General features: G+C 40.3%; 1 long non-coding RNA gene across 1 annotated transcript in view; it reads left to right on the top strand.

Moving 5' to 3' along the window:
* The first annotated feature begins 293 nt into the window (after positions 1-293).
* Positions 294-18,827, top strand: part of LOC101697807 (uncharacterized) — a 29,120-nt gene continuing 10,586 nt past the window's right edge. The window contains exon 1 of the long non-coding RNA XR_205162.3: positions 294-631. This is a non-coding gene — a long non-coding RNA (uncharacterized LOC101697807). The remainder of the gene's footprint in view (positions 632-18,827) is intronic.

Genomic DNA, 18,827 nt, shown 5'->3' on the forward strand with positions numbered 1-18,827 from the left:
TCACATGAAACTGCTCATAGACCACCCACTTTCTCCCAGGTCCTGTCTGGACTATTCAAGGTCTAGCAGAAACTGGAGGTACACTCGCAGCATTGCAGGCATGAGTTGGTAGCTGGCAGTATTTTCCAAAGATGACTGCAAGAATCCCATATGTTCTTCTTACAACATAATGCTGACACTCCACTCCATCTAGATGTGGGACCTGTGCCCCTTCCGGTTGAATGCAGTTCAGTCTCAAGACTGCATAGCATGACTTCCAAAGGTCCACTGCAAAAGCTACATCAACATCTTCCAGTCGGCACAGCCTCTTGGGCCAGATGCCTTTTGGCCCTTGAGCCAACACAGCAGTCCAAAGAAGCTACTCTCACCATGCTTGAGAAGACACCACACAGATTCTGAGGGTGATGCCTGGGAATCCCACATGCTCCACCCCCATCTGATCAAGTCTTCCAGCCCAGGAACCAAGTAGGGAGTGGAGAAGCTCTACCACAACCAGCCCAGCCACCAGGTGACAGCGAACCCAGGAGACACTGGTGGGCAGGAAGTGCAGAGCTGCTCCCAACTCCTGACCCATGGAAGCTGAGGGAGACCTTCAGTAAGGACAGTGGTGTAAGCAGCTAAGTTCCTTGGGGTGAGTCATCCCACAACAGGAAGTAACTCATAGGATTTAACCATTAGGGAAGGTGTGAAGTGATACAGCACTAAGTGTCTTCTAATTCCAAATAGCTAATATATGACTGAGAGTTTCTCCAAGGGCAAGCAGGGTTTAGGGAGGAAGCCAGGGGCCATGGGTTTAGTAGAGCCTCCCTATCACCTTTGAAGCTTTTCACATGATAACTTATGAATGTAGATGTGCTTTTCATTTCCTCTTGTCCTATGTAAACATGGAGAAGTTTCTCCAATCCCAATTTTAACAATGGCCAAGTAGAAATTAATCAGTGGAAGAATGCCAGCTCTTTAATAGGTGGCTCTGAATGTAGCCTTGGGATGAGGGGCTATTGAAGCAAATAGATGTGTTACTTTTTTATTTTTTATACCGGGGATCGAACTTGGGTCCTTGCACTTGCACAGCAGGTAGTGAAACCACTGAGCTAAATCCTGGGCCCACTAGATGTGTTACTTTTGCAGTTTTCCTCTGACATTTTCTTTACCTCTAATTCACAATATCTCTATTTCAGACATTTCAAAAATATCTCTGAAGGAGGTGGACATAGACAGTTGCTTGGTACTTGAAAATTACTGGTATTAAAAACTTCTTTTCTCTTTATTGCATTAACTACTTTTTGGATTGAATTACAAGATTCACTAAGTATTTTGGCACAATATTGAAATTAATTTATTATCTCAACTGTAATTCTCCATTTTCATCCACAATAATAGGTTCAATGGTTACAAATAGAGGATATTGTCCTGCTTCTGTCTATATGGAAGAATCTAAGACAAATATAATCTATGTCCATCAAAACAATGACTACATTGTCTATAGGAAAGCATTTAAAACATAGACATTTGGTTGTGAATCTGTTCAAGCACAAGGTGACTGTGTGCATGTCTGTGGTGTGTGTGTGTGTGTGCAGGGTGGTGAGCAAACCCTGGGCTAGCCACTAAACAGGGCATGGTAAGAAAAGGCACACACAATCTCTGTCCTCATGGAAACATCAGCCCAATCAAAAAGATCACCATTAATTGAATAAATAAAAATTATAGTTGTTGCTTTGATTCTGCAGAATAACCAAAAGTCCCTTTTATGACTGGTTGAAGGATATATTGGAACAACCAGGCTTAGGAAATCAATTTGACATTGTCTATTAAAGCTGAGAACCCTTGGGTATGTACTCAACCCACATGTATACATATCTTCACTGAAAGGTAAGTATTAGAATGTTGCTACCAAAGCCTGATTGTCATAGCTCTAAAATGCAACTGATATAAAAATGACAATCAACAACAGAATAGATTTAAACATTGTAGTCTATTCATATAATTGAATACCACCCAACAAAGACAAGACCTATGACTATGCAGAAGAATATTATGAGTCTAACTAACATATTACTGACTAAAAGTACATCCTGCATGACTTCATTTGTATGAAATGAAGAATGGAGAATGCCAGTCTAGGCTGTTAGAAATAAAGATGGCGGTTACCACAAGATCATAACTGCCCATGGCGATGGTAGGGAGGCTTCCAGGTTCTGGTGCTATTGTGTGTTTTGATTTAAAAATTGTAACATGGAAGTATTCATTTCTCTATGTATTTTTCTGTATGCTTGTTATATGGTTATGTGGAAAGACAAATTGCCAGGGTCCTATTATCTACAAGTTTAATCCTGAAGTCTTATGAATGAAAACTTTATTACAATTGCATGTTAGTAATAAAGAATTATCTTTGTAAATTGGTACAAGCATTTAACATATCTTGATTGTTTTCTATCCAATTACCCCTCTTTCTGATCCCCTTCCTCATTTCAAAACATCTACCTCCTATTTTTTCTATCATGTCTCATTTGTTTGTTTGTTCATTTACCTAAATATTTATTTATTTGGTTTCTCGTGTAAGATACAGCATGTGATATTTAATGTCCTCAGTCTGGTTTATGTTACTTACCATGATGGTCTCTAGTTCCGTTAATTTTCCTGCAGTTGACATGATTTTATTCTTGTTTACTGCTGAATAATATTTCATTGTGTATATTCACCAGGCTAGACTCTTTATGATTGAGTTCCAAATCCCCTTTCAGCCATTTGTCCTTCCCCTCAGTGCCAATCTCTGCCACCTAAAATAGTCCATAGTCTTAAGCATACCACATCGCTTGGCGTCTTCTTGATTCTGTAAATGTGGTTTCTTGCCTGAAATACTATGCTATTCTACCCCAACATGAATGCCACTTCCCACTGGATGTGCAGGCTCAGCTGTAATGTTCCTAATTTCTCTCCACCCCCACATCCACTCACATGTTTGCTGAGTTCCTTTTTGCTATTTCTTATTATAGCATATTTAGAATTATCCATTTACATGTCTGATCATCTGCCCCTCAATGTCCACTGATTCTACAGAGTGGGCTACCTCAGAGAAGGGCTCTCAGTTTAGACTTCTTTGTCTTCCAAGTGCCTAGCCTTGACCCTGACATATTGTATGTGTGAATAAATGAACTTCAACAATGAATGTGCTTGAATAATAATGAATGAGTGGATGCTGGAATAAATATATCTTGAAATATGTGTATAACTTGATTGTCAAATAAAGAAACGAGGTCTTTCTGGGGTCAAACCATTTGTACAAACAATGAAACCGTAAACTTAGATGATCAACAAAAACAGAGGATGGAATTTCTAGAGTATTTCAGATTAACTATCATGCAGGTGGTAGGTTATAATAAAAGGAACTTTGAGCATAAAAAAGACCCTCTGAGCAAGTGAATGCTTGCCAATTTCCACACAGGAGAAAAATACAGTTGCCTCCTTCATGGCCAATGAGTGCACCAACCCATGCTTGTACTCATTTGTGTGTCCATAGGCTCTTTGAGCTGTGGCTGTATTTCAGGCATTATCCTAAAAGTTAGAGACCAACTTGGTCATTGAAGATCAGTAGACATCTATTTGATCTACTGTTGATTTCTTTGGAATTATCATTTTGGTTGTATGAACCATCTGTAAATAGTTCTGAAGTTACTTGGATTGCTTATCAACTATTAATCTTTTGCCTTTATGTATTGCTTAGCCAATAATTATACTTTCCTTTTAGAAGCTAATAACTACAATAGTAAGAAAGAATTAAAGAAGGAAGGGAGGAAGGAAAGGAGGAATGAAAGAAGGAAGGGGAAAAAGACAGGAAGGAAGGAAGGAAAGAAAGAAGGAAGAAAGAAAGGTAAAAAAGAAGAAAAGAAAGCTTCAGTAAAGTTTATTCTCTATCCAAGGAGATGACAACATGCATTTTCTGATTTTCCCCCTTGCCATGAGAGACCCTGAGAACATTTGGAAGGTTGGAAAAGCATTATGTCTGCTCGGTCAGTAAATAGGTCACCAGGAAGGAAGCGTTGTGGTGATGAAATATGATCTATTTTATATCCTTAGCATCTCTTCCTGTCAAAAGTTACTTTAGCATTTGGAGACTTCTTTTTAAAAATAGTTAAACGTACTGGAAATTGGAACTCACTGAACAAATCTTGGCTTACTTTCTTTTCCACTTTGCTAAGTGTTAATCACAACCGTTCCAGCCAGTAAATGGCCCCAGGGAGAATCTGCAACTTTCTCCCATGCACTCTCCCCTTCTGTATGAGGATATCCTCAGCCCTCTCTCCATACGACAGGTCCACCGCTTGCTGCATTTAGTAACGTGATTGTATATTTATGTATCTTCCTTGACTTTAAATTTTTGGAGTGGAGGCTAAAGATTCCAGATCTTTAATCTTTATATCCCTGACCTTGAGTTCATTGCATGACACATTTTAAAGATTTTCCTGTTTGGGGAATGAACTGAACCCAATGAGTGTGTTATCTTCGGCTATTTTCCAGAGTATCTCAACAAAGATATGTGTTTTATATGCATCCTAGTTGGCCTCGATTCTGCCAATATTGAATACTTTGATTCCAAATTGACTCACAGAGATTGTGAAAGCATTGGGCTGATAGAATCTGTGCAGAGATCCTGCCTGTCGGTGCTTTAATTATGTGCGGAAAGATACAGTAAGGAATGCAGACATCCTCTCCCCAACAGAGGACAAGAGGAAGCGTGTATGGTTACCCATCGGGGACTGTCCCAGCCCACCTAAGAAGGATACCTGTCTTTGAGGGTTGGCACAACCGTTGCTGGATGCTAGCCATCACTTTCTTCTCACATTTATTCTGAATGAGCACAATCCATCCATCAGAGCTTAAAGAGTTTTCCAACAGTACATTGACCTTGTATGCGGCACATTGATTTTCAGTAACGCACGGCAAATAGGGTCGTTACTGAGTCACCCAACAGTGAATGTGATTGGGAACAGATTTCTGAAATTCCAATAGGATGCCACCTGCCTTGGGTGATGGATCAGCCTACTGTAAACCATCAGTCCTTTGCGGGGGCTGAAATTGGTGACGCCTGTCTGAAATTTATCATTATATGCACCACTGGGCAAAGTGTAAGACCGAAACAAGGTTTTTTCCACGATGGTGGGGACTGTTTTGTAAATGGTCCGTTTTGTTTTCAGCCGCACTTATTTACTGAAAAGCTATCTTGAGAAAGATCCACTGGTGGAGGTGACAAAGATGTAAGCACTATAGGGAATTACATCTGCAGCGAGGATTGAGCGATAGATAAAAAGCCCATGTCTTAAATTGTTAGAGGTTAACATCAGATCAATTAAGGTGATTGTTTCTTAGATTGCATTGGACAAATGTACACACACAAAGGGGACATTAGCACAACGAGAAGAGAAGAACAAAGAGAAATTAACTGATGCCAGACTCCAAATCAAACTGAAAATGATCTTGTGTTCTTTTGAAATGCAGCATTCCATTCATGAGGAGCACCTATATGAGCACCTCTGTCCTTTTATACTTTAGTGCAATGAGCTTTGGAATAAAGAAAGAGGTTTTATCAAGAACTGGATAACTTTAGGGGCCATGCTAATTTTGCAATATTACAGGTTCTGCAATCTATTTCTATCTTTTCAAAAGTGATAGTGTTTTCTTAAGTAGCAATAATTGTCACTTCTGGAGAGTCTGTTGTCTGGCAGTTGTCACTTCAAAGCACACTGTAGGCATTATACTAATTTGCTAAAAACCTCAGTATGGGCACCTGACTTTCTCCCTATTTTAGGGATCTGAAAACTGAGGGTGAGAGACCTAGCGGAAGTTGCTTCGTCTTATGTATTTACCAACAGCTGACTTGAGATGGTCTTTGTAACTTCTACCCTAACACCATGGCCCACCGTCGCTCAAGTAACACAAGAAATGAAATTGTGGACATTTAGATATTTATCTGGTTTTAATATTATTCATCTTTTTTGTGGTACTTTGGATTGAAGCCAGGGTTTTCACACTGAGCTGCAGCCCCAGCTCTTTTTTATTTTTTACTTTTGAGACAGGATCTCATTAAGTTAAGTTCCAGCCTAGGCTGGAATTTGCCACCCTGCTGCCTCAGCCTCCAAAGTTCTGGGATTACAGGTGTGTGCCACCATGCCTAGTTCTAGTATTGCCCATCTTAAGAGTACCCAGCTAGGACAGATTACACTTCAGTCTTCTGTCCAAGAGTTAACAGATGATACTGGGCATGTCAATTTGCCTACATGCTCCTTTGGGGGCCGACACACTCATGATTCCACTGCCCCAATTATAAGTTGTTGGAAGACAGAAAGTATTTGGAGAGGTCTATGGGTTACAATCGATGCTTGTGAATGCACACCCTGCACATCCAGCCATCCTCCCTCACTTCACATCATCTGGACTCCTGTGACTCTCCTACACCTCAGTCAGGATTGATACCCAGTTGATACTGTGGGTGGACCCGCAGTAATGACGAGTAGGCTCCACTCTGGCTCAAAACTCAGCCCAACCTACTCGCAGGAAGGCTGGGAGGATATTTACCTTCCTGCTACCGTGATGAAGTGAGTCCTCGGTTGGTGACAAATTCAACAACTGCAGTGAGAGCTGCTAGGTGAGGTTCTTCTGGTGTCTAGAAGCCTTCTCCGCCTGACTTACTTTCTGAAGCAGGCATAGAGGTCTGATGCCACAATTTAACTTCATTCATTCACGCATCTCAACCTCTATCCCCTCCCACATTTAAGACTAAGCCCCCAGCACCCTACACGCCTCTAGGTTATGATGTTTTAGCAGAGGTGATGGCTTCTTTACCCTTTAGGTTTGAACACCTAAAATAAAGTTTCATAGATAGAAGCCTTTCAATACCTGTCCTTTAAAAGACAAAAATGTAAACAGATTCATGGGATCTAGAGCGTTCTCCCACCTCACAGTGTCTCCAAACCCACATAGAACAATCCAAGTAAGTTCTGTGGGGGAGATGTCCTGGAATTTGTAGCCTCATGGTGAGACAATACAGCTACTATCATGTCCCATCTATGTGTTTTACGTACAGTAGAAATTTAACAAATACTCATTGAAAAACATAATTATTCAAGAAATAAATAGAAGACTAAATATCCCTTGAGTAAGTAAATTCTCTGCCGAGGAAATGAATACTGTAAGTAACTAAGCAGTTGTTGAGTGAATGGATGGATGGTTATTTCTTGAATGAGTAGACAGGACTTGGCTATGCTAAGTTTTCCATAGTAATGGGAGTTCAAGCTGAACTGATACAGTGGGCAAGTTTGAATCTCAGCTCGTCAATGTGTGTCTTCAAACTGTCTAGATGTCCAAACCCTGCAAGCGCTCCATCAATTGATGGAGTTGACTACACAGAAATCCTCCTTCCAAGTTCTAAAAACTTTCCCGCAATGCTAGCTTCTGTGTCTATAGATAAAACCTCCCACTCAGTTTTGCTATTCATTTTCTCATTTTTGAGTGACTGGAGAAATGGCATCCTGGGTGGTGGGCATACTGTGTATGTCCAAGGAATGAATGGGGCTTCAGAAACATCTTTTCCCGGAGCATCAGTATTCATAAAGGAAACCCAATACATGACAAATGTGATTAGAAACAACTGTCAAATAATGACAAATAAGTTCTAATAAAAACAGACACGATCTTCACAATTACTTGAAATGCAGGTATTTATCAAACAGGGCCAGATTAAAAATGACCATATTGCATTAAAGAAATCGAACGGGTGGAATTTTAAATATGCAGCTGGGCCCCTTGAGTTACCTCATGCCTTCCCCCTCGCCGGGCTCCTGACACAGAAATGGGGTGGGAGTGAATCGAAACAAAGACCGTTCTAATGTGCCCTGAAGTGTTCACATTTTTTACCAATGTTATCTTGCAGTTCAATGCTGCAGAAAAATGAGACCACAGAACTGAGGCGAGTGGGATGGTGATGGCCTCTCTGACTCTGCTTGTGAGGGACAATGGACAGACACACGCAGCTGTGTGGGTGACTGGGAGGTGCTCAGGGGCCCTGGGGAACTGCCCTCGAAGGGGCACTTACTATTAATGAGAAAGTCCAGATAGATCGATCTATGGACAATAACTAGATGGGGCATTGGTGATTAGGAATCCTCTCTCCTTCTCCCCTTGCCAATTCATTAATTTTATATCTCTATTTTCAGAACTTTAAATGAATTCTGTGACACTAGCCACAAGGTACCAGAATACCCAGGAAACATTTACCAGCTACTTGGCTGCTGTAGAAGTGGTGGTCATATTTTAAAAATACTACCACTAATGATAATTAGGCAACTAGACAACGAGGATTGTTAGGGTGTATGTCCTTTTACTTTGCAATCATGATTTGTAATTTATTTAAATGAAAATTCTTTTTTTTTTTTTGGTGGTACTGGGGATCAAACCTTGCATTTGCCAGGCAAGTGCAGTACCACTGAGCTACATCCCTGGCCTTCAAAAGAAAATTCTTATGAAGTTGTAAAAATTTAAATGGGATTGCTCTCATTTACTATGCAGTAAATGACAGATACTAATGTAAACATTGTCCAAGTTTTGTGGGGTCTGATGTTAATATACTTCGTGGACTTTCTTTAAGAAACATAATATAAATCTAGGTACGATTGTGAATATTTAGAATGAGAAGATTACAAAGTTTAACAAGCAGTCAAATATTAAATACTTCCATAGTCTTAGAAAGGGCAAATGCAAAAAAAGTTCGTAAAGCTTAAGTTTCATTACCTTCAGTGAGATGGACCTGTTGCTGACCCTATTTGGGATGACGTTATTTAATCATCCTTACAATCCTACAAAATATGTGCATCCATTGTTGTCATGGTATATATCAAGAGACTGTGGCTTAAAGAGGTTAAATCACTGACTCAAGTTTACAGAGCCAGGATTTGAACTCAGCCTTACAGGCAACGGTAGCACTGTTTAATACTCACTCACATTGAGTCTGCATTCTCTATGGCCCCACGAAGTGCGAAGGTAAACACATTCCACACCACATGAAGCTGAGTAGGAATTTTAGAACTCATGTATGCATGGGTCAATAGTTATAAGCCTCCATTGAAATAAAGAAAGGTAAGAAGGAAGGCAAATGATCGTGCCAATACTGCTCTCTGTTAGTTTGCTTGGTTATAAAGCAGGCCACTGACAATGATCTTAGGTGATCTCTGTCTTCTGGTTTCTCTACAGATCACATAAGTCTTTCACCTTTTAAAGTGATCGTCACTTAAAGGAAAAGGGAGATGACAGGCTGTCTCAGTGATTGGAGCTGACTGTCATCCACAGTGACAATGCATCATGACTTTTCTGGAAGAACCCTTTGTCCACTCCCAACCAGGGGCTTCCGTATGTACACTGAGGCTAGAACCCACGCCCTCTCTCTTAAACATCAACATCTGGTTATTCACACCCCATGGATTTCCTTCAGACAGGAAGGAGTTGTAAGACTTTGACTAGTAGCTCAGGAATTTATTTTTCCCCAGCTGTCCTCCAGCTCTCTCTGAGTGTATCTAACTTCAGCATCATTTTTATCTTAATTCCCCAATGACTCAATTTAAATTTGTTCTTAGGAATTCAAATTTCCAGAGTTGTTGAGGTTTTAATTTCCTTGTCCCTCAACTAGGACATGAGGTAATTATAGAATGCAGAAGAGAAACATCGTATCCTTATGAGCTTTGTAAAGACGCAGGTGGGAAATGAGGACAGTGTTCATGGAATCTGGGTGGGAGGAGTTTTCCAGAGAACTGGAGGGGTCTGTCCTAGTGTTTTCAAGGGCCCATGGTACTAACAAAGCTCTGATGAAGAGGAGGGAGGCGGGTCCCAGGAAGGAGGAGCTTGGCCTTGCAAAACACAAGTCTGGGTTTGTCCTAGAGCAACAAGTTTGGTTTAAAGAGAGTGGCATCTGGCTCTCTTTCTCTGCCTCATTCTGTGGCTCTTCTTCCATATGTGCTCCTGCAGGGTAGAATTTTCATCACAAAGAAATGGTAAATGCTGAGGGTGATGGATATGCTAATTGCCTTATCCGATCCTTGTACAGTGTATACAAGTACTAGCACATCATGTTTCTTATGAGCAGGTATAATTATTATGTGTCAATTAAAAGTAAAATAAAATCCACATTAAAAAACAGAGAGGCTAAAATGGTGAAATCAGTGATGACATCTTAGATCTCTTGAAGCCACGTCCCTCGACTTCCGTTTGAACCTACTTGCTTTTGCTGACCATCAGAATGGTCAAGCCCAGCAGACCCACAAAGTCCATCCTCAACCTTTGTGGCTCAGCACTTTACCAGGAAGAATGGCGCTGCCCATCCTAAGACAGACTTGGTTACATTAATTAGCATCTTTATTTATTTTTCAATCATCATTTAAAATATTGATTATTTGCCTTTTCTCTTTTTGTGGAACTGGAGATTGAGCTCGGGGTCTTCACCCTGAGCTATGATCCCAGCTCTTTTAAATTTTTTTTTTTAGTTTTGTGACAGAATCTCACTAAGTCACTAAGTTGCTCACTTAGTGGGCTGGAGCTTGTGATCCTCCTGCCTCAACCTCTCAGAGGGCTGGGATTACAGGCATGCACTACCACACCTGGCTGATTATGCCTATTAGGTGCCAGGAGACCCATTGGATTTTTTGGCATCAAAATTTGAGCTAGGTCTTACATAAAATGAAGAAAAGAATGAGCTTCTCCAGCAGGCACCTGTCTGATGGCCAGCATTAAGTCTTCTGAGAGCTGCCACACACCTTTCCCTTGCACATCAGAGGCTCACACTCTTTTCAGGCTCCATCATCCAGAACTTGGGGAGCACTGCATGCGATTTCCAGAAGAGGGGACCAACGACAGAGGCACAGGCCAGAAAATTCACCAGGATCCTCTCTTTTTCCTGTAACATTTTCTTTTTCCACTGGGCTATGCCACCAGCATACAATTCCATCACCTCCCAACTTAAAAAAACAAAACAAAACTATCAATGCCACATCAGAGCCTACCTATTGCCCACATCTGAGCTCTCCCTGTGACCACTTCTTTCAGTTCTGACTTAGTCTATCATAATTGGACTTTGGTACCCACCGCTTGAGCACAGCTGTTCTTAGCATGGCAACCAATGGCCTTCACTTTGCCAAAATCATGAACAGTTCTTCTCCTCGTCTCACTCCAGCTATAGGCAGCATTTTATCCATGGGGCTATTTTTTCTTCTTTACTAGACCACAGGAATCCTGTCTCTAGCTCCTTCCCTGATCTCAGCTTCAGTATCCTTTCTGGATTCTTGAAATCATGATCACCTCTATGCAGTGATGTTATCTAGGCCTCAGTCTTTAGGCCTTTTTTCTTCTTGGTCTACACTTCCCTTCTAGAGGGTGCCATCCAGCCCCATGACCTAAGACTCTAACTTTGGGCTCTATCCTGTGTCTCAAAGCCATTGCCAGCCTCAGTAGGATGATTAACAAGCATCTAAAACATAATACTATTAAAATCAAACCTCAGTCCCCCATTCAAAACTGTTCTTTTCTCATTCTCCTTCATCTCAATAAATGATATTCCCCATTTTTCTAGGCTTTCAGGCCAGGAAACTTCTTTAATTCCTTTCTTTTCCCTACAGCCCTTTCCATTCCAACAGGAAAATCTATTAGCTCTTCACACTGCTTTCCAGAGGACAGGAATTTTTTCTGTTCAACTTTATCTCCAGAACACTGAACAGTGCACACCACATGTGTTCAATAATATCTGTTGAACAGAATTTAAATGAAGATATTTCCTTCTATAATGAATCATCACAACATTTTTCCTGCATCGATTCATATATTTTCTCATAGTATCATATGACTTGCTTTTAGTGGAAGGAAGATGTGACACAGGAAAGTATAAAAGTTGCAAGACTTGAAAAATAATGATTGAATCACATGAGTTTTCAATGGGTGGTAAGAAGGGACAAAGAATATGGAAATAAGAAGGCCATGCAGGGGCATGGAGCCATGCAAAGCCACACCAGTTCAGGATAGCCAGAGCCGGAGTGAGTGAAAACTTAGTGGTAGAAGGTTAATTTTCAACATGGCTAATGCAGGAACTCAGAAACTCATGGAAATGTGAGCATGTTCTCTATAGTTTCTCTCTAAGGCAAGTTATTAGTGCTAAGCCATCTCATTGCAACTTCAACAAGAGTCCTCGGGAACAGGAATCCTGATATCTGAATGCATTCCTGTCAAATATACTATGGTTCTCACTAAGACCTTTGGCCTTTTTGACTATATTTAAAATAAAATTCTAACATGGCCCCGCTGAGGTATGAACTGGTCCTGCCTAACTCTTCCACTTTCTCAGATACCACGTTTTAAATCATTTTCTGTGCCCCAGAACCCTGGATGTTCTCAATTAGCTCCTGAAATTTAGCTTCTTTCTCAATTTGAAGGCTTTGCAACTGCTTTCCTCTACACTGGAAAAGTGTTTTAAGCAGCTCCTTTGCATCCTTTAAGGCTGATCTAAACACTTAATCTTCAGAGAGGCCTTTCCTGGCACCCTCTCTATGTTGGTGCTACCAACCCTGATTATCTCTCTTTGACCTCTTTTTTCTTCGTTATTGTTTACCGGAGCTTGTTTTCTTGGTTTTAATCATTGCTCCAATGGAAGGTAGTCTCCATGAAAGCAGGGAGAGCCTCAACAGTAAAGAGAGCTTTACCTTATTCAACACTGAATTATGTCTCCTCTAAATATTCACTGAAGGAGTGGCAGTGTAAGTGAATGCATGGATGGAAACATCCTCCCATGACTTTGGCTCTCCTATATAGAATAAAGTGCCAAATAATTAAGGGTGGGTGGTGATGGCATTGTTCTTCCCATAGAGAAACAGAGTGTGCCTGTTCAGCTGCTGGGGGGTGGGTGGGGTTGGAGAGTAAAAAGAGACCAGTAACAATGGCTCTGTGTGGACACAAGATGTAGTGTTACCCACTACAGTTGATCTGGATGTCTGTGTGAGCCGGGTCTTGGTCATCCAAGTGACAGCAAAACCCTACCTGGCAAAGCCATTGCAATAGATTACCTTAGGTGTGGAACTGCTCACTCAAGGGGATGTGAAGAGGATGGATGGACAAGGCCAAGGTCAACAGACAAGCTGCCGGCTGGCTGGATGCTTTATGTAAGCTTCCTGTTTATCCCGAAGCTCTGTGACCAGTCATTGTCTTCCCCAGTGGGTGGACTTCCCATCTCCATTCACAAGGACACGGAAAAAGGAAAATCAAAAACATATTGTCCAAGCTGAAATGGTGGGGAGCAGAGTGGTGGGCGATTCAGGAAGTGTAGACTAGGATCACAAAAACTGATGGGGATCCCAAGGTGCGTCTCTAGTTCTCCTTCAATCTCTCTAATCCTGGATTTACTCATCCACTGATGAGAACCATAGAAAATACCAACATCACAGAAGTTATACGATGGCTAACACAATGCTCAGTACAAAGTAAGCATCAAAACAAAAACCCTAATAGATGCTAGTAGTAGCATTACTAGTGGGATAGGTGACAACTGTTATCTGAAGATGAGGAGGAGGAGATTCGGCTGGTGTGGTGCTAGTTGCATTACTAGTGTAATGCTGGTGAGAATTTCAGAAGGGTGTTGTTGGTGGGTGTTATCGTGGCAGGAGCTGTAGATGGGTGGTAGTTGGAGGGGGAGGGTGGAGCGTTGGAATAATAATTTATTACTGTATGGGAGGCAGTTGTAGTGAGTAATAGGAGAAGTTGTACTAAGATGGAGGTGGTAGAGAAAGAGGGAAAGGAGAAGAGTACGTTAGGTCCTGATCACTGCTACCTGTAGTAGCAGTCAGAGAAGAGAAGTGGGGATTGAGGTGGGTGGTATTGATGGCAGTTATTGTATCAGGAGAAGCAGCCAATTGGAATCTCGGGAGAGTTGTGGTGGTGATAGCCTTAATAAGAGGAAGTTAGTTTGTAAGAAGAGTGGTGATGGTAGTAGTTACAGCAGTAATTGCAGTGGAAATAGAAATAGTAAGTTTCAGAAGTTGTATCAATAGCATAAACTAGTATTAATAATAATTATAATTGCAATGATGATAATAGTGGTCACAATAAAAATAGTTGTGATAGTTGTGATATCTTCTGCACCCACAGCCTCACAATTTTTAGGAAGGACTGAATAATAAGCCCTGTTTGCTGGTGAGTGTTGAAATCCCAGACATGTTATGAAGCTCAAAAAAATAGATGAATATGCTCATAAGAAATTAAAGGACTTTCATGAGGCTCTGGGGAATGACCTGGGGCCAGCCACACACGATTAGTGAATTTCCTGAAGGACACACACAGCACTGTCCACAGTGATAATCAATGCCCTGGTTTATTTGTTCTACTTCATTTGTGAAAAGCTTCATTCAAGGAAAAGAGGGTGCATTGGTATTGATTTTGTGTCTGCCTGGTGCCATAGCAGGAGTTCCCCTTTGCCTCACTTCCTCTTCTGCAGAGCACAAAGACAGAAGAGATTTACTCATTTGAGAAATGAGGAGACCTGAAAACCGGGCACTGTGGCAAGAGCCTTGCCTGCAATTCCAGCACTTTGGGAGACTGTGCAGGAGGATGGCAAGTTTGAAACCAGCTTGGGCAATTTAACAAGTAGTGAGTTTGGGAGACTCTGTCTCAAACTAAAAAATCAAAAACGTCAGGGGATTTATCTCAGTGTGAAGGCTCTGGGCTCAATCCTCAACCACTAGTATCAGTACTGGAAATAAAGGAGGAGGAGAAAGAGAAAAAGAAAAGAAATGAAGAAACGAAGGCTAAGGATGTATAGGAATGGCCCAGTTTCACTGGGCTGGTATCAAGAGAGCTAGGATTGCAATCCAGCCCTCTCTTGAGGGACCTTCCTGGCTCTTTCCAGCTCTCAAGCCTCCAACTTTTAAGGACCTAGTCGAGTTATCCAACACAGTAATCTCGGCACTTAATTGTGGACTCTTCAAGATATCTTTCTATCATATGTGGAAACTTTAACAACCCAGAACTCAGTTGCTCAGCTCTCATGGGCTGGTAACTGCCTCCAAGATGAAGTTACTGTACAAATGACTCCAGGAAAACTGAAGAGAGATCCTGGGCATCTTTCTGCTAGAAAGAAAACAGAGGTTGAGGTGAGAGAGAAGTGGTTGTAGAGCCATCCCTTTCTGTTAGCATCTGAGAAGTAAGAGAATGGCACACTTCTTCCGCGCGCCTCTGTGTCCAATTTTTCAAACAAGAGGAATTTAGGTGCATGGAACTAACCACCTCTGTGAGGTGCACAACTTGGTGTCTGGTGATAGATAAGGAATAACTCTAGGCAGAGGAGATGTTGGAGCCCTGACTCAGCCATTTGCCAGGTGTATGAGCCTGGGGAGGCTTTTCCTCACCTGGTGCCTCAGTTTCCTCATCTGTGTATTAGGATGGTGATAATAGGTGAGGACTCATTGAATATGTGCACAGTTTGAGTATTTGGGTGCATCTGACACACTGTAGATGCCCAGTAGCTTTAGGAATTTGTAGCAGTTACCTCTAATTGTGTAAGACACTGTGAGAATAGGAATACTGATAGAATAACATGCTCTACACCAGACAAGATATTTCCAGTGGGTCTTGAAGCAGAGGCTATTTTTTTGGAAGGCAAGGAGGTCCCATCCATTCCACCCAAAGGAAACAGCACACACAGGGCAGTGGGGAACCATGTGAGCTGTATTGGGAATTGGGAACACATTTATTGACAAAGACTCATGTCCACCTAACACAGCCAGGAGCTGGCATGGGTTGGGTGAAGCAGAAGCTGTAGGCTGCTCCTCTGCTGCATCTAGAATGACCAACCTCAAGTTTCACTGTTGGCAGCTTTCTAACATTTATATTTCACTTATTCTCCATGTATTTTACTTTGCACACTGTATACTGATTTATCACTTTTTTAGGGTAAGATTATGTCTCTGAGTAAGCTGATTAGTGTTAGACTGATTGTTTTAAAATAACTCGAGCAGCATCTGAATTTATTTACATACATGATATTGCCTTCTATAAACACAGCTGTATGCAGAAAGAAAATTCAGTGGTATTTTAGGAAGTTAAGCCAACAGTTTAGCTGTAATAAAGGCAGCCTTCTCATTCTGGTTTCTCTTTATTTATTTTTTTCTTTCTGGACTAAGTTTTTCAGCAAGTGCTGAACTTGAATCCTCCTGCTCAGAAGGGTCTCAGGCATTGGCTGGGGAAGCTCAAGCTATGAGGCAGTGGGGAGCACCCTCCAAGGTTAGCAGTGGGTCTTTGAAGGAGGTGGCCTGTCCGGGCCCCAGTTTCATGAGGGGATTGCTGATTTTCATTCCTACACAGAAACCGCCAAGAGTACCAGGGCTATTGTGAATCTCTCCTGAGCAGCACAAGGCTTTCTAATTTTGTTGATTCTATATATATTTTTGAACACAATTCTACTGTCAGGCTCTGTCTTAGGTGCCAGACGTCAAATAATAAGACCCTGTCCCCATGACCCTTACTGTGTAATGGTAGAGACAGGTATATACTTGTGGCCATGTTTGTGTGTGTGTGTGTGTGTGTGTGTGTGTGTGTGTGTGTGTGTGTGTGTGTAGGGAGTGTTCAGTCTGGCTAAAGATTTACCAACTCTGTGGATCTGTTTAAAAAATCTGCTTCGTGTTTCATTGCTTTTCTGCATTGTTTTTCTATTTTATTGATGATTGCTCTTATCTTTATTGTTTCCTTACTTTGGCTCCATTTATTTTAATTTACCCTTCTTCTAATTTATTAATGTGGAAGGTAAGATCACATTTTTATAATATAAGCAGTTAGTGGTATAATTTTCCCCTTAAATACTGTGTAAGCTGCATCTCACAGAATCTGATATATGTTTTAATTTTCAGTCATTTCAAAATATTATCTAAGTTATCCTATTTTTTTCTTTTGGCTAATGAATTATTTAATAGATTGTGGTTTAGCTTTCAAATGTCTGGAGATTTTTCCATATATTCTTCCATTATTGATTATTAATTTAATTCCATTGTGATCAACAAACATATTTTACATGATTTCAATTGCCTCAAATTTATTAAACCTTGTTTTATGGCCTTGAATATAATTTATCCTGGTGAATATTCCATATATACTACAAAAATACAATGTGCATTAAGCTATTTATGGGTGGATTGTTCTATAAATGTCAAGCAGCGTAAGCTACTTGACAGTGTTCTTTGAGTCTTCTACATCCATACTGATTTTCTGTCAATTCATCCTATCATTTACTGAGAGAGGATCCTGAAAGTCTCCAAATACAATTGTAGATTCGTCAGTTCCTCATTTTAGTTCCATCATATTTTGGCTCGTGTAATTTGAAGCTCTCCATTAGGTTCATGGACACTTAAGATTGCTGTATCCCCTTGATTAGTTGACCCTTTGATGATAAGACATATCCTTCTTTATTCCTGGTACTAGTCCTTGTTCTGAAGTCTATATTTTGTAAAATTTATTTAAGTGGCCCAGCATTCTTTTGATGAGTGTTTTCTTAGTACAACTTTTTTACCATTCTTTTTACCTAAATGATCTGTTTTTGTGTTAAGAGTGGATTTCTGGTACAAACATAATTGGGGGTGACATAATTTTATGTGTTGACTAGGCTATGGCTCCAATTGTTTGGTCAAACACAAGTCTACATATTTCTGTGAAAGTATTTTTAGATATGATCAATATTAAATAGACTTTGAATAAGCAAATAACCTTCCGTAATGTAGATGGGCCTCATCCAATCAGTTGAAGACCTTGAAAGAGTTCCTTAAAAGTTCCTCTGAGGAAGAAGTTGTTCTACTTCCAGACTGTGCTTAGACTCAAGACTGTAACATCATTTTTTCCTCATGTCTCTAGCCTAGCAACCTGCCCTACATATTTTGGGCTTATCAGCTCCCATAATTGCATGAGTTAATTTCTTAAAATAAGTCATCTGTCTGTCCATCTATCTATCTATCTATCTATCCTGTTGGATTTTTTTATCTGAAGAACCTTGACCACTGGTTTTGTTCTTGTATATAGTCTGACAAATTCACTTTTGATTAGAGTGTTTAGGTCATTTACATTTAGTGTAATTTTATATGGTAAAGTTTTATTCCATCATCTTGCTATGTGTTTTATATTCATTTTTCTGTTCTTTCTTCACTTTTTTTCTTCTTTCCCCTGCTTTCTTTATGGCTAATGGAATATTTTAAAATTCTATTTTATCTCTATTAGAGCTAATCTGCCTACTTCTCTGTTTCCTTTTAAAAATAATTATTATACTATGATTTTTGTATAAAGTCATAGAAGACTATGCCTTCCTTTAAATATCATACCATTCTTGTATTGTAGGATATCTTTATAATGATATACTTCTATTTCCCTCTCCCATCCTTTGTGCTATTTTTCATGTATTTTGTTTGTATTGATCTAGTAGATACCACAATAAGTTGCTATTTTACTTTAGCCAATTCTTTCTAAGAGTTCTTAGCATAAGAAATCTTTGTATACACATTTTAACTTTACTACTTCCAGCACTCCCCATTAGTTTTTGTAAATCTAATTTTTAAATCCTCTCTCATTTTAACTTGCATCATTTATCACAGGGAATTTTCTGCAGTTTTTATCTTTCTTCTTCTGTATATTATATCACATTTCTTTGGAGGATTTTACAATTTTCTTCCCACATGAAGATTTCAGCACTTTGCTAGTGATATGCTTTGGCATGGTTTTCTTTGGATTTATTCTACTTGAGGTATATTCAGCTTCTTGTATCTGTGGGCTTATAATTT

The sequence above is a fragment of the Heterocephalus glaber genome, unplaced genomic scaffold, assembly GCF_053883595.1.
Source record: "Heterocephalus glaber isolate CG9 unplaced genomic scaffold, H.glaber_assembly_v1.0 deba00000071, whole genome shotgun sequence".
NCBI classification, from domain to species: Eukaryota; Metazoa; Chordata; class Mammalia; order Rodentia; family Bathyergidae; genus Heterocephalus; species Heterocephalus glaber.